Here is a 16,181-nt window from a genome sequence, read left to right as displayed (position 1 = left end):
GACACAAGAATTCTGTTGCAAATGCAGTCCTTATTGTGAGGCAAAATCACCAAGTGTAAAATTATTGAGGAAAAACAAGACTCTTCACCCAGTAAAGCTGAAATGGACAGTTTTACAACTGTAGCTTATGGATTCCTTTTGCTAAACTAATATATTGGTTCTTATACTAATGTGCTAATTGCTATTGGTCAGCAAACATAGGTTGCCTTTTTGTTTTACCCGCTACAATTAATAAAATTTTCTGATTGGAATATCGTTGACTCATTGGCGTATTGCTTATAAATTGATGACATGTGTGTGTGTGTGGTTTTTTTTTTCCTCCACAATTCCACTATTCACTATTCGTACCCTCCATTACACTTCCATTGTACCATCAATAATCAAGCAATACCTTTCTTCACTTCCCACTAATATCCAGCAGTTGGTCTCACAATTAGGATACTTAATTATAAAAACTGGTCCCAGAACTTCATTTATGATCCTGGTTTCTTACTCCCTATTCCCCCTGACTCGCCAGCAAAGACTCTTCAGTGAGCCAAAACACAGCCCAGGGGGTCTTCTAGATATTTCTTAGACACCCCTTGTACCGTAACAGCTTCTTAGATAGCACTTTCACAAGTGTGAAATTTAACAGTCACAAAGACAGAGACAGTAACCAGTACAGTTTATCCTCGGGATCCTTCCTCTCTCCACCTCTCCCCAGGGCCCAACCTTCCTTCTGTGTTCCATTCCTACTCTTGCATAGCTGCCCACCTAATCGTGCCTCTTTCTTGTCCAGTAAACAACTTATCCATGATAAACATCACTTCCACCCATGAGTAGAAATCAGGCCCTGAGAATCAATCTCTGCTTCTCTTCGCGGATCTTCTCTTTTTGATAGCTAATTCCTCCTTTTCCATCTCTAAAGCAGAAAACACATTCTATTCCTACACTAACTACTGTGCCTGGCAGCATCCCTCCTCGCCTTGGTCATTTTTGTAGGATGTCCGTGGCACATCTGACGTCGCGGTCAGAGATAAGTCACGGGAGGAGGACGTATATAAACTCGCTCCCAGGCTGGAGTTTTCTCTCTCTCTTGGACTCTCGGGGACTGGGAAGCATTCCAGTCATGTCACCTAGAGTTCACAGTAGGCCTCTCGGTTTTCTGGGGACTCTCTCTCTCTCTCTGTTTTGTTTGATTTATTAGCCTCAATCATATTGTATTATATTGTGTTATCTTGTATTCCGATATCATATTTAGTAAAATAAATTTTCCTCCTTAGATTGCTGCCGCTGTTCTTTTTCCCATTCCCCTTTCCCTTCTTCTCTGGGCTGGGGGCCCTATGGGGCGGCTGTCCCCTGTCACGGGCAAAGGTAAATCTAGGTAACCCGTGACACTCACTAAGCTGGCAATACCTTGCTTGATGCACTCCAGGGGACCATTGGCCTTCCTGGCTGCTTGGGCTCACTGTTGACTCATGTTCAATCTGATGTTGACCAGGACCCCCAATCCTATTCAGTCAGACCGCTCTCCAGTGTCCCATATCCAGTCAGTGTGTATGTCCAGGGTTGCCCCTACCCAGGTGCACAATCAGGCACTTGTTATACTTTCTGCACTTGGTGCTTAGTACCAACTGGTACCCAGTTCTCTGACTTGTCCACATATCTCTGCAAGTCCTCTCCACCCTCAGTGGAAGCAACAGCACCTCCTCATCTGGTATCATCAGCAAACTTGCTCAGAACATCTTCTAGTCCTGCATGCAAGTCATCCGCAAAAACATGAAAGAGAAGCAGCCCTAAAATGGAGCCCTGGGGAACCCTGACAGTGACCATCTACCAGCCCAATGGAACCTGTTGACTCTAATCATTTGGACCTCACCTATTGGCCAACTGCTCAACCACCACATTCTGTTTCTGTCTATCCGTATGCAGGACATTCTGCCCAGAAGGGTGCAGTCAGAAATAGTTTCAAAAGCTCTACTGAAATCATCAAGGATAACATCAACTGGCTTCCCATGGTCAGCTAAATGGATAACCTTGTGATAAAAGGAGCCAGGGAGCTGAACTCCAAACGAGCAGGGTGAGAAAGAGTCCCCTACAGATGATAAGGCCAGGCATATCACGCCATTCTCCTGGTGGGAAGTCAAAGTGGCCAACTCTTTCCAGAAATTAGATGCCACATGGTTGAGCAGAAGTGAAAGAAGCAAGGACAGGCACTGTAGAGGTCTTACCCTAGAGTGCTTGAAAGAGTGTATTTCAGGATTTAACAAATCTAGTCTTGAATTGAAACGTCTTTGTCTGGAGTATATGACTCCCTGGCTGTCCAGTCTGGTCTGATTCTGCAAACACAATGACAATGCACAGCGCCAGCGAGTCACTGCTATCCTTGCTAAGCCTATAACGACGACAATAAATGAAATGCAGATGTATCCTTCTATTCAGGCCAAAATATGGGGAAGTCTTGAACAGATCACAGATCTCCTTGATGTAATGCTGGACAGTTTCATCAAAACTAGTGCCACAGGGGACCACCCCCTACGTTCTGGATATTCACAGCCCAGGTACACAGAACAGACACACACACCAAGTACCCATGACCCATATGTCTCGCATATGTGACCGACCCTGGTGCACGCAGGCACCAACCACCACTACACCCCACCTGTGTCCGCGCCCTGGTGCATGCAGGCACTGCCCGCAATGCCGCAACCCATCGGGACCGGACTCGCTCTGCCTTCCAGTGCCCCGCAGCGCTCCGCACAGAGAGATTTCCAGATGAGGCATTTGCACTTCTGCTAGGCAACCACGATCTGTTAGTAAACCGATAGAGTAAAAGAGTAAATCTCAAAGTTAAAAGTCAGGTATGTGGGCCCATAACCAAGTAGGATGTGCAGTTATGATAAGGGAAGAACATCCTGCATACTAAAAGGAACATAGCCCAAGAAGCCGTCCAGAAACAGACTAGTTCAATCAAACATGATGGGGTAAAAAGGATGGAGTGAGGAAGACTTTGAGCCTTTGCAAGGAAGACGTCTGACTTCATCCCCACAACCTCCGGAGGAAGAACCCAGCTACAAACAGCCCATGTGCTGGAGGGAGGGGCAGAATATAAGTGAGTTCCTGGAAAATAATGAATATGTAGATGAATTCCAGGAAATCTGTTGAATATGTATCAGCTTGGCTTTCAAATGGGTAACACTTCTGTTTTCTGGTGTGCAAGAGAAGTGTGATCCCCTTTGCATTCAGTGCCTAATAAACGTATTCCTGCTTTATAACCTAATTCTGGGTTATAGAGTTTGATACTGCAACTCAAAGCCATGCTTCTGGAATCAGTCTGTCCACTAGTGAAAAATACATCTTACTCTGCCGCCTGCCAGGGTCAGCAGTCATCCTGCTCAGGAAGCTGCCCAGGGCGCTGCGGGGAGACGTGTGGGGGGAAGGAGCCCCCCGGCAGGGCTTGTGCTGCCACAGCTGCTGCCTGGGGCAGGGGGATCACAGCTCCACTGCACAACTGAATGTTGTAAGGGTGCTTTGCAAGAGGAGAGCCAAGGCAGGGATTTTCCATTTCCTGTTCTTAGGGAAGGAATAAGGATTGGAGGCAGAAATCTAAAAGGGGTGGTCAACTTTCAACACAGCTCTGAGACTCCCAAATATTTCTTCAGTAAGTCGCTTGTTTTGTGAACAGTCACACAGGTTGTGCTTTCAGCCTCACCTACCGAAATGGATACAGTCAGCTTAAGTTATAGTTGTTTTCTGCAGACATTAACAGTTCACTTGTCCTGTAAACAGGCTGATTTCTCTGAGACAAACTGAAGTGCACAGAGGCTGGTGCTGGGGTCTCGAAGAGCAGCTGGAGTAAAGAGGAAAATATCCAGGAGGCTGTGATGTGATTAGGAAATGAGAAGAAAGAAAGAGCTCCCTAATCTCCTATTCCTCATTCCTTTCAAGAGTCCCAAGGAGATCTGTAAGGGACTCGGCAGTGCTGTGGTTTAGAATTTGTTGGGTTAAAGCTATTTACTAAGACAGAGAAAAAGAAAAGGATTATGATTATGACATAGATCTATATCTATATATATAAACACATGCTTACTTACGGTATATTTTCACATATATATAACGTATGCAGATGTAAAAATACATGCAAAGATGCTAATACATATGCATATCTGTTTGCAAGTCCAGGACATGTGGCAGGGGTTTTAACAGCCTCAAGGTTCACTGTAGGAACTGGAGTGGCTGTTGGGCTGTTGCAGGAGTTGGAGCAACTGCAGAACTCATTGCTAGAGCTGGAATCACCACAGGACCTGTGTCTGAAGTTGGAGCAGCCACTTGGCTCATTGGAGGGGTTGGTTGGAGCAACCACAGGGCTGTACATCCTGGCATATTGCACCTCCCTTGGGAGGCATTTGTTTCATTTTCTTATTGCAGTACTTGGAACAGCTAGAGAACCTGTAGCAGGAGTGACTGCAGAGCTCATTATGAGGGGTGGAGTGACAGCAGGACCTGTCCCAGAGCTTGGAGTGACCGTAGGACGTGTAGCACAAACTTGGAGCTGCTGCAGGTTCTGTGATGCAGTGTCATCGTCATTGGGTGTCACTTTTGGCAGCCAGCGTTGGGTGTCACCATCATGCAGAGGGGACAAAAAGTCCCCCCTGGGGACACTGCACTGAAGCTGGGAACACCATGACCAGCTCGAGGACTTCCCGGGGCAAATGGGGATACGGCGTCATGGTGCCTCACCCCCATAGCTGGGGACATCCCCATGTTACTCTCAGAGTGTCGCATGCCAGAGTTGGTGACATACCCACACCACACGCCAGGGTTGAGGACACCCCCTCAGTGTCACACCATGAAGTTGGGGATACCTGTGTCACCCCTGTGGTGTCACAGCCCAAAGTTGGGGACACTCCTCAGGGCACCTCATCTGTGTCCACCCCCACAGACCACCATTGTTCTCATGGGGTGGGGGTGACAACCCTTACTTTTCTTATTAAGATTTCTTTCTTGATAACGGCAGATTGGGGATGCCCCCCCCCCTGGCCCCCATATGTGAATAAAGGAAAGAGGAATAGTTGTGGGGCTCCATGTGTCACAGCGGGAGGTAAATTTGGGGACAGAGGTCACTGCAGCATCCTGATCCTGTAGCCCCTATGGCCCCATAACCACTACAGCCCCATCTGATCAGCCATCCTATGTCCACATCTCATGACTTTATCCCACCCCATATCCTGTTGTGTATCCATAGCCCATCCCATATCCATCATATCAGCCCCATAGCCATCTCAAACCCATCCTGTGTCTGTGTCCCCACATCCTATCCCCATCCTGTACCCCATATCTATATCCATTCCAAATCCATATTCCCACGTCCTTCCCACGTCCATTCCATATATTTATCCAGTTGTAATCCCAACCCCATCCCATATCCATACCCCATCCCATATCCATCCCATATTCTTCCCATGTCGATCTCATATCCATTTTTGGAGTCCATCCCATACACGTCCCATTTTCTGATCTCCTTTTCATATCCTCGCACCCCAATCCCAATTTTCGCAATCCCACAGCCAACAATCCCAACCCGACGTTCCAAATCTCATTCCCAACCCCACCTCTCACCTGTCAATCCCAATCCCACATCCCATCCCATCCCATTTATTGCTAGAATAGCGCGCACCCCTAAACCCCGCCCCCACCGCCGCTCCGCCCCGCCCCCTGCCCACCCGCCTCCAACCAGGGGCCACGCGACGCCCCTCACCCGGCCTCTCATTGGTCAACGGCAGCACCGCCGGCTCCGATTGGCTGAGCCGCAGCAGGCGGGAGCAGCCGTTGACAGCCAGCTCGAGGCCGCCCGGCTCTCACTTCAGACAGCGGCGCTGCCGCAGCCGGGGCCGCCTTTCACGGCAGTGCCGCTGCAGCCGCTGCGGGCCGGAGCCGTCCGGCTGGGATCTGTCCCTGCCTGGCTGTGGCCACATCAAAGAGCTGGGAGGCTTCCCCAGCTCCATGCCATGCACACCATGTCCTGCACCCCTGTGGCCTTCCCCACCCTCTCTCACATCACCTGCTCCAAAGTCCTAAAGGATGGAGCTCCTCACGCTGCCAAGCAGCCCCAGTACCCTCCCTCTGCTCTCTCTCTGCTCCTCCATACAATTCCTCCCAAACCTGTTACACTTTGATCCACCTCTGCTTGGACACAGTGTGACCACATCACCCTCCTTTTAGCTGCTCTCTTACTGCAGCCACTTGGCCCTCCTTTGGGTCTGCTTTAGGCCTCTTGCATCGATACCCCAATCCCATTATCCAAAGCAAAGTTCGCATATCCCCTCCCACGGACACCTCTAATCTCCTGATGACCAATGAAGCCCTCTGATGACCAGTGACACCCCCCCTTGATTAATGGAGCCTTGTGATGTTCAATGAACATCTCTGACAACCAGTGGAGTCAGTGGAGCCCTCCGACAACCAACAAAGCCTTCAGATGACTGCAGTCACCTTCTGATGGCAAAACAAGCCCTCTGATGGGCAGCAGCTTGCTGCTTTCTGTGCATAGAAGGGAAGGGTGGGAAAGGGAGATGTTGACATCACCTTGGTAGACAGCAGTTTGCTCATCGTAGCAATGTTTGTTCCTGATTTGATCAGAGAACCTGGAGAGGAGTGTGGCTGCTTCTGACATTCCTGTGAGACTCTGCTGTGGTTGAAGAGATGAGGCAGGTGATGAACTGCAGACAAAGCCATACTGCCTGATGTTGCTGTTGTTCAGGTAGTACAAAGCATTCAAATGGCTGGCCGTCTCCAAATGATGCACGATAGAAAGCTGCAGCCACACCGTCTATCAACTGTGATGATGCCTGTGTATCCTGAGACGACGACTCTTTTAATCAGGGGGCTTCCAGAATCTCTGAAACCCGTAGGCATACAACTGCAATGGAAGATACAGGCTGTGTCCCAGGGAGAAAGAACCTGGGCAGCGTTAGAAGGAACTGTAACATCCAACCATCTGCAGTCAGGATACAAAGTATGGACATGGGGGGAGGTTGCCCAAGAGTTAATTAACTGTGGCAGAAAATATGGGCTGGTGATTTCTTCCACCAGTAAGTGTGAGCCAAGGGGAGTGAGGCTTGCAGCAGTCAGCCTTGCCCCTGGGCCACCCAGCCCAAAGCTCAATGGGGCTGGAAAGGGTCTCACTGGCAGTCATTGCCAGTAAGTACAGGTAGGCAAAATATTGATCATAAATGTAATTGTCTCTGGACACTGGGCTGTCAAGAGGGCGTTCCCCGAGATTTGATGGGTGGATTACCCACAGTCAGGTTAGAGAAATCAGTTAACTGGTGGCCAGAACAAAAGCTCAAAAAGCTCAAGAAAAGCTGATGCATTCGCCCCCCTCCAGCGCAAGGTAGGCAGGAGGCGGGGGAGGGCAGTGAAGGGTGGATGTATTAGAAAGCTTACAACAAAAGGAGAAGATCCTCGATTTAACATCTTCTGTCCCAAGGCCTCACCCACCACCCTTGCCATTTGCCCCTGTGAGTCACCATCCAGTTGCTGATAAACCAGGGAAACACTTCTCTCCCTGGCCAGCCTGTGTCAACTCACCCAGCTATCCTGAGGCCAGTGTCCCTAACCTTAGTGGAACCTCTTAATAAATACACTTGGAAGGCTAAGGGTGCCCGGGAAAAGGAATATAGAATTAACACTTGCTCAATTATTCCCTCATTTTAACCATATTAACAAAGCCCCCAAAAGGCAAGTTGGGGTCTTGTTTTATTTTACAGAGGATCCCCGTGTGACCTCGACTTACCACAGAATGGCTGAGAGCTGCCTTTACCCATATGTGTTCTGTGAGAGAAAAACTGAAGATGTGACTGTGCCGGAATACTGAATATACCTCTGTGTTACATCTTTTGGTTGCAATAGTCTTGGCTTGTTGTGGTTGTGGGTTGTGACTGATAGGATGTGGCACATGTGGGGCATGGGTGGCATTTGTGGGGCAGGAGGTGGCACTTGTAATGCAGGAGTTGGAAGTTGTTGGGTAGGACGTGGGACTTGTGGGGCAGGCATTGGAATTTATGGGGCAACACAAGGCACTTGTGGGGCAGGAGATGGAAGTGTAGAGGGCAGGATTTGGCACTTGTAAGGCAGGAGGTGGAACTTTTGGGGCAGGACGTGGCACTTGTGGGGCAGGAGTTGGAATTTTTGGGGCGGGAGGTGGCACTTGTGAAGCAGGAGGTGGATGTTGTGGGGCAGGAAGTGGAAAAGTGGGGCAGGAGGTGGAACTAGTGAGGAGGGAGGTGGCACGTGTGGGGCAGGAAATGGCACTTGTGGGGCTGGAGGTGGAAGTTTTGTGGCAGGAGTTGGCACTTCTGGGGCAGGAGGTGGCAACTGTGTTGCAGGAGGTGACACTTGTGGGTCGGGAGGTGGCAATTGTGGGGCAGGAGTTGGTAGTTTTTGTGTGGGAGGTGACACTTGTGGGCCAGGAGTTGGAACTTGTGGCCTAGGATGTGGCACTTATGTGGCAGGATGTGGCACTTGTGGGGCTGGAGATGGCAATTGTGGGGCAGGAGATGGGACTTGTGGGGCAGGAGGTGGAAGATGTGGGGCAGGAGGTGGCTCTTGTGGGGCAGGAGGTGGAACTTGTGGTGCGAGAGGTGGAACTTGTGGGGCAGGAGTTGGAATTTGTGTGGCGGGAGGTGGCATTTGTGGGGCAGGATTTGGATGGTATGGGGCAGGAAGTAAAAAGGTGGGGCAGGAGGAGGAACTAGTGGGGAATGAGGTGGAAGTTTTGGGGCAGGAGGTGAAACTTGTGGGGCAGGAGGTGGCACTTGTGGGGCTGGAGTTGGTAGTTGTAAAGTGGGAGGTGGAAGTTGTGGGGCAGGAGGTGCCACATTTGGGGGAGAAGGTGGAGGTTGTGGGGCAGGAGGTGGCACTTGTGGGGTAGGAGTTGGCACTTGTGGGGCAGGAGGTGGAACTTGCGGTGCTGGAGGTGAAACTTGTTGGGGGGGAGGTGGCAGTAGTAGGGCAGGACGTTGCAATTGTGGGGCCGGAGGTGGAAGTTGTGGGGCAGGAGTTGGTAGTTGTGGGTTAGGAGGTGGATGTTGTGTGGCACGATGTGGCACTTGTGGGGCGGGAGGTGGAATTTGTGGGGCAGGAAGTGGCAGATGTGGCAGGAGGTGGAAGTTGTGGGGCAGGTGGTGGAACATTTGGGGCAGCAGGTAGCACTTGTGGGGCAGGTGGTGGATCTTGAGGGGCAGGAAGTGGCACTTGTGGGGCAGGAGGTGGCACTTATAGGGCAGGAATTGGCACTTGTAGGGAAGGAGATGGCACTTGTGGCACTTGTGGGGCAGGAGGTGGAAATTGTGGGGCTGCAGGTGGAACTTGCGGGCGGGAGGTTGCACTTGTGTGGCAGGGGGTGGCACTTGTGGGGTGGGAGGTGGCACTTTTGGGGGAGGAAGTGGAAGTTGCGGGGCAGGACATGGCACTTGTAGGGCAGGAGGTGGAAGTTGTGGGGCAGGTAGTGGCACTTCTGTGGCAGAAGTTTGCACTTGTGGGGCAGGAAGTGGCACTTGTGAAGCAGGAAATGGCACTTGTGGGGCAGCAGGTGGAACTTGTGTGGCAGGAGGTGGAACTTGAGAGGCAGGAGGTGGCATTGTAGGGCAGCAGGTGGAACTTGTGGGGCAGGAGGTGGTGGTTGTTGGGCAGGAGGTGGCACTTGTAGGACAGGAGGTGACACTTGTGGGGCAGGAGGTGGCACTTGTAGGGCAAGAGGTAGAAGTTGGCGGGCAGGAGGTGGCACTTGTGGGGCAGGTTGTGGCACTTGTGGGGCAGGAGGTGGAACTTGTGGGGCAGGAGGTGGCATTTGTGGGGCAGGAGATGGATGGTGTGGGACAGGAAGTGGAAAGGTGGGGCAGTAGGAGGAACTAGTGGGGAGGGAGGTGGCACTTGTAGGGCAGGAGGTGGCACTTGTGGGGCAGGAGGTAGAAGTTGTTGTCTCGCTCCAATTTAGGAGTGAGGCAAAGGTTCTTTTGATATGTTATGCCTGGTGTGAGATTAAGAAGTAGAGCATTCAAATGTTGACCTGACCAGGTGGAATCATTTAATTTGCTACAGACACCACCCTGTGATTCTTCAGAAGGGGTGACACAAACATTTCATAATGAATATAAGGTAGAAAGTGATAAGGAACAGCCGTACACTGAAAACAACCATACATTTAACAATAACCAATAGTAATAAATAAACAAGTAAAATAGGGATATCTGTATCAGGACAGCTTTCCACTTGAGCATTTCCAAAGCAGTTCAGTTGTTGATAGATATAAATACTAGTGTGGCAAGTTTAAGAACTGTTATAGTCACAACATAGTGTGGGATACCCCACAATTTAAATCATAGGGAGTAATCCCAGAAACATACACATCTCTTATCAAAAACTCAGACACTTTCCAACAACCGTGTTTTGGATGGAACTCCTGGACTGATGAGACACTGGAAAGCATCAGTGCAAAGGGTTTGATGATAAATTTCACTTTAGTTGACCACATCTAACAGATATTCATGCTTAACTAATCTTGTGGCCTTCTATGATGGAGTGAAGGCGTTGGTGGATAAAGGGAAGGCGACCGATGTCATTTACCTGGACCTGAGCAAGGCCTTTGACATGGTCCCCCATCACATCCTCATCTCCAAATTGGAGGGAGGTGGATTTGATGGGTGGACAACTAGATGGATAAGCAATTGGTTGAAAGGCCGCAGACAGAGGGTGGTGGTCAATGGCTCTATGTCCAGGTGGAGGCCGGTAACGAGCGGTGTCCCTCAAGGGTCTGTCTTGGGACCGGTGCTCTTTAACATCTTTATTAATGACATCGATGAGGGAATGGAGTGCACCCTTAGCAAGTTTGCTGATGACACCAAGCTGAGTGGTGCAGTCGATACGGTGGAGGGAACAAATGCCATTCAGAGGGACCTTGACAGGCTGGAAAGCTGGGCTCGGGTGAACCTAATGAGGTTCAACATGGCAAAGTGCAAGGTTTTGCACTTGGGCCGGAAGAACCCCAGGCACCTGTACAGCCTGGGAGGAGTTGTCCTTGAGAGCAGCTCGGCTGAAAAAGACCTAGGGGTCCTGATAGATGAGAAACTTAACATGAGCCAGCAGTGCGCTCTGGCAGCCCGGAAAGCAAATGGGATCCTGGGCTCCATCAGGAGAGGGGTGGTCAGCAGGGATAGGGAGGTGATCGTCCCTCTCTACTCTGCTCTTGTGAGGCCCCATCTGGAGTACTGTGTCCAGGTGTGGAGCCCTCAGTACAAAAAAGATATGGAGATTTTGGAAAGGGTCCAGAGGAGGGCCACAAAGATGATCAGGGGGCTGGAGCACCTCCCCTATGAGGACAGGCTGAGGGAGTTGGGTTTGTTCAGCCTGGAGAAGAGAAGGTTGTGGGGTGACCTCATTGCAGCCTTTCAGTACCTGAAGGGAACTTACTCCCAGGAGGGGAGTAAACTCTTCGAAAGGGCTGATAATAGCAGGACTAGGGGAAATGGTTTTAAGTTGAAGGAGGGAAGATTTAGGTTGGATGTTAGGGGAAAGTTCTTTACTAGAAGGGTGGTTAGGTCCTGGAACAGGCTGCCCAGTGAGGTTGTGGATGCCCCGTCCTTGGAGGTGTTCAAGACCAGGTTGGACGGGGCCCTGGGCAACCTGATCTAGTAAAGGTGTATGTTTGGTGGCCCTGCTAGGCAGGGGGGTTGGAACTACATGATCCTTGAGGTCCCTTCCAACCCGGGTAATTCTGTGATTCTGTGATATTAGATAGGTCCCATTGCTCATTTCCCAATTCATTAGGAATTTGGAAACACCATGGAGTTACATGCAAATCACAATCAAGTTAGACCAAAAGAGGTGAAAGAAGGGGTCAAAAGGAATGATTATCACTGTACAAAGAGGACCAGAAAGCCAGGATGAGCTGAAAAAAAAACTCTGAACCCAATTGTGAAGTTTAAACAGATCCAAAGACTGATATCAATCACAACTCACAACTACAGCAAACAAAAACATAATACTATTGCAACCAAATATGTAATAAAGAGGTATATCAGTATTCTAGCATGATCACATCTTCAATTTTTCTGTCACAAAACACAAATGGTTCAAATCAGCTACAAGCCATTCGGCTCCGTGAAGGTCCTACGGGGATCTTCTGTAAAATAAAACAAGACAACTCGCCCTTTGGGGGCTTTGTTAATACAATTATCGTCTTTTGTTGTGAGCTTTCTAACACATCCACCCTCCACTGTATTCCCCCCCCACCTCCCTCTCATCGGGGCGGGGGCTGGGGGGGTGGGCGGGGGGCGGTGAAAGTATCAACTTTCCTTGGGCTTTTGTTCTGGCCACAAGTTAACTAATTTCTCTAGCCTGACTGTGGGTAATCCATTCATCAGGTCTCGTGGAACACCCTTTTGCCAGCCCAGTGTCCAGAGACCATTACATTTATGATCAATATTTCTCCTACTTGTTCTTACTGGCAATGAGACCCTTCCAGTTCCACTGAGGTTTGGACTAGTGACTTGCGGAATCAAACTCTATAATCCAGAGATGGGTTATAAATCAGGTATGTTTATTCCAGCGTTGCGCAGCGCCGGGTGCAAGGGGGATAGCTCCTTCAAACTTGCACCCCGACCTGTAAAATCGTGACACAGTTATAGGTACATTTAATACATAGTCAATGATTTCTCGGAGTTCTGATACATATTCAATGGTTTCTTAGACTTCTAATACATAGTCAATAGTTCTAGGAATTCTGGTACATATTCAATAGCTCTTTAGCATACAGACCCCCTCTTGTCTTTAGCATACAGACCCCCCTTGTTCTTATCAGGGGGAATGCAACTCCTCTTCTGGTCGTCCGTGAGGTCTCACACCTTATCTGCATCCTCCCTGCTCTCTCAGGCCCCTTGTTTCTTTTACTTGTTACCTTTAAGTTTCTTTTACTTATTTCTATAAACTACCTTTAAGTTTCCTTTACTTGTTTCTATAAACTACTTTTAAGTTTCCTGCATCACTGTTCACTAGGTGGCCTAGGAGCAAGGGTGGTTGCTGCGAGCCTTACTTCCCTTGGCTCAGATTTACTGGAAGAAGCCACAGGCCCAGATTTCCTTTCATAATGAATCAACTCTTGGGCAACCTCCCCCCATGTCCATACCTTATACCCTGACTGCAAATGGCCGGAGGTGCCAGTTCCTTCTAATGCTGCTTGGGTTCTTTCTCCCTGAGGCATAGCTTGTATTTTTCCCTGTAGTTGTATGCCTATAGGTTTCAGTGATTCTGGTAGTCCCCTGATTAAAGGAGTCATCCTTTCAGGATCAACAGGCATCATCATAGGTGATTCATGATGTGGCTGCAGCTTTCTATCATACATCATTTGGAGACAAGCAGCCTTTTGAACACTCTCAACCAATTGATCATCTGTCCCATTCATGGCAAGAGGGTCTCCCCTTTCTAAAGCGTTAAGACCACCTGCCCAATAGGCAGCCCTTTGTGTTAGGGACCAGGGAGCACGGTTGTTACTAGTTAAAAATACTCCTGGCCCCCAGTAACCTTCAGCCTCCTTTTCGGTTAACATTATTTGGTCTCCACCAGTTAGACTGACTCTCCATACATATTCTGTTTCTGATTCCTTTGGAGAGCGGCTAAAATCTTTTCTCAGTTTTGCTAATTCAGTGGCAGAAAAGGGAATTTCTTTAATATTCATTTGAGGATCCAGATCCTCACCATTATCAAATGTATCTTCTATTTTTATTAGAGGGCGCAGAGGGGCTATTGGGGTTTCAGTCTTATCAAAACTTTCTTTCGTTTCTTTCAGTTCTTCCTGAGGATCCAGTTTTTCTTGTGGTGCACCATGAATATCAGTGTCACCCGTATCTTTATATGTTAACATTTCCTTAAAAGCCATCTGTAACAAGGCCGAATTATGTCTCTCTCTTTCCAATTGTACTTCTAGATTTCCAATTTGGTTTTGCAAGGCTTTCACGAGTTCCTGGGTTGTTTTAACTGTTTCTTGTAACAACTGTATAGTCTGGTTTTCCGCCTCAAACTGCTGGTCTTGGAACTCCACGGCTGCTTTTAAAGCAGCACCGAGTACCGCACAAATAAATGATTTGCCTTTCCCGGCTCGGGTACGAGCCCCATGTTGTAAAACGCAAATGCGGTCAGAAACAGCCTGCAAGTTGTATCAGTTTTCACGTGCCCAGTCCATCCCTGATGATAATGGCTGAGACGCGTGCTTTTCAAGGATATCCAACAACATATTTTCACCTTCCATAGCAAATGTAATTTTACTCACAACAAAATCTACAGGCAACAAAATCTACGCTGAGGGAGGAGGAGGTGATTCCTTATCTCCTCAGAGAGGCAAACACTGAACAAAACCAACAACTGCTCAAAACACTCCTTTACACAAAAGACCAAACGACTCAATCTACACTTCCAAAGAAAGTGTAAACACCTCAATCGGTCCTGGCTATCCTGGCAAGCCACAAGGAAAAACTTCAACCTTCGAGCAACAAAAGTTAGAAATAACTTCTACGTTTCTCAAAAGTAATAAACTTCTTGGAGAAGCAGACACCACTTCCCCAAGAAGCGCACACACAAAACTTTTTAAAACCAAAGGTATGTCACAAGATACTTAAAACCACCACAATGCAAAATAGTCTCCCCAGGGAGGCACACACGTGTAAAGCAAAAGCAAACAGTCAAAATTAATTCATACGTCCCCGAGAGGTAGACACGTAAGAAAAAAAAAAGAGTTTCAGAATGTGGAGCGGTCTTCCTGGAGAGGTGCTCATGTCAAATGAAGTTATCAAAACAATCGCTCCTTGCAGCTCCAGGAGAGACAGACAGAAAAGTTTTAGAGCAACTGGGAGGACAACACTCTCACGACGAGTATCCTGCCGACTGTGCCAATAAAAAATATCTCGCTCCAATTTAGGAGTGAGGTAAAGGTTCTTTTGATCTGTTATGCCTGGCGTGAGATTAAGAAGAGCATTCAAATGTTGATCCGACCAGTTTATTAGAAATGATAGACAACTGAGGGGATGGGGAAGGGAGAGCGACAAATACCAAAATTAGGGTGATGGGGACGGAAAAGTAGGAGATAGAAAAGGTAGAAAAGAGGCAAGAATTGCTTAAAAGCGGGGAATAGTCACCTCCTGGATGCAGCAGCGACCCATAGTACATTGTTACGTTGGTAGGGGAGAGCAGCAGCAGAGTAGCAGGCCGCAAGCAGCAGATCGGTGCAGCACAGAGCAGGCGGTCAGAGTACCGTGATCTCTAGAAGCGGAGTGTCGGGCAGCGAGGTCTCACGGAGCAGAGTCTCGAGCAGCAATCCCAGGAGAGACAGTAGGCAGCAGTAGGACAACGGTGGAGGAATCTGAGGTCAGATACCTAGAAACCTAAACCGTGGTTTGTCCGTGCCCTTTTTATCCTTCTTTCCAGCCTTCGAGACATTTCGGGAAGGCTTGGGTCAGAGTTCTGTGATTTCCTCAGAGATGTCAATCTTCCTTGAGATGGGCCAACACAAAAGGCCACTTAAGGGCCATTATTTCTCAGAGATGGCCATCTTCTTTGACATAGGCCCACACAAAAAGACAACTTTAGGGTCATTAGTCAGCATCTTATCTCTCTTTGTAGCTCCCGGACTTGTCCATCTCCTAAACAAAGGGATTTCTCGAACCTTGCTTCCTGAGTGTCTCAACAAAGGGAGTCCTGCAACCTTGGCCAGGACTTGCCTGAACTTGTCCATTTCAGCAAACTTTGAGACAGTAATGTAAAAAGCATGGCCTCTTACACCTTTTGAACCTTGAGAATTCTGCGATTCTGTGAGGCAGCATCTCTTGGACATCGCTCTGCAGTGAAGACCGCCCCAGCTTCCTCAGCGAAGGCATCACCACTGGTGAGTTTCTCTCTCACTTAGAACCTCTGTACATTTGTTACCATCTTTGTTACCATCTGTATAGTTACCACCTAGACAGGGGGACATAGAGAGACACTGGGACGCATAGAGACCCCATAGAGCCCCATAGACACCCCACTCTCAGTCTGCCCCCCAAGTCCAGTCAATGTTTCTGCCCCCCATGACCATAGCCCCCATTCTGCCCCACAAGTCCGTTCATCACATCCTGCCCTCCAAGTACAGTCCTCTCTTTCTGCCTCCAAGTCCAGTC

Source organism: Coturnix japonica, chromosome 24, assembly GCF_054131305.1.
Source record: "Coturnix japonica strain WE chromosome 24, WE-NBRP24, whole genome shotgun sequence".
Taxonomy (NCBI): domain Eukaryota; kingdom Metazoa; phylum Chordata; class Aves; order Galliformes; family Phasianidae; genus Coturnix; species Coturnix japonica.
The sequence above is the reverse complement of the archived record's forward strand: the minus strand, read 5'-3'. Positions refer to the sequence as shown.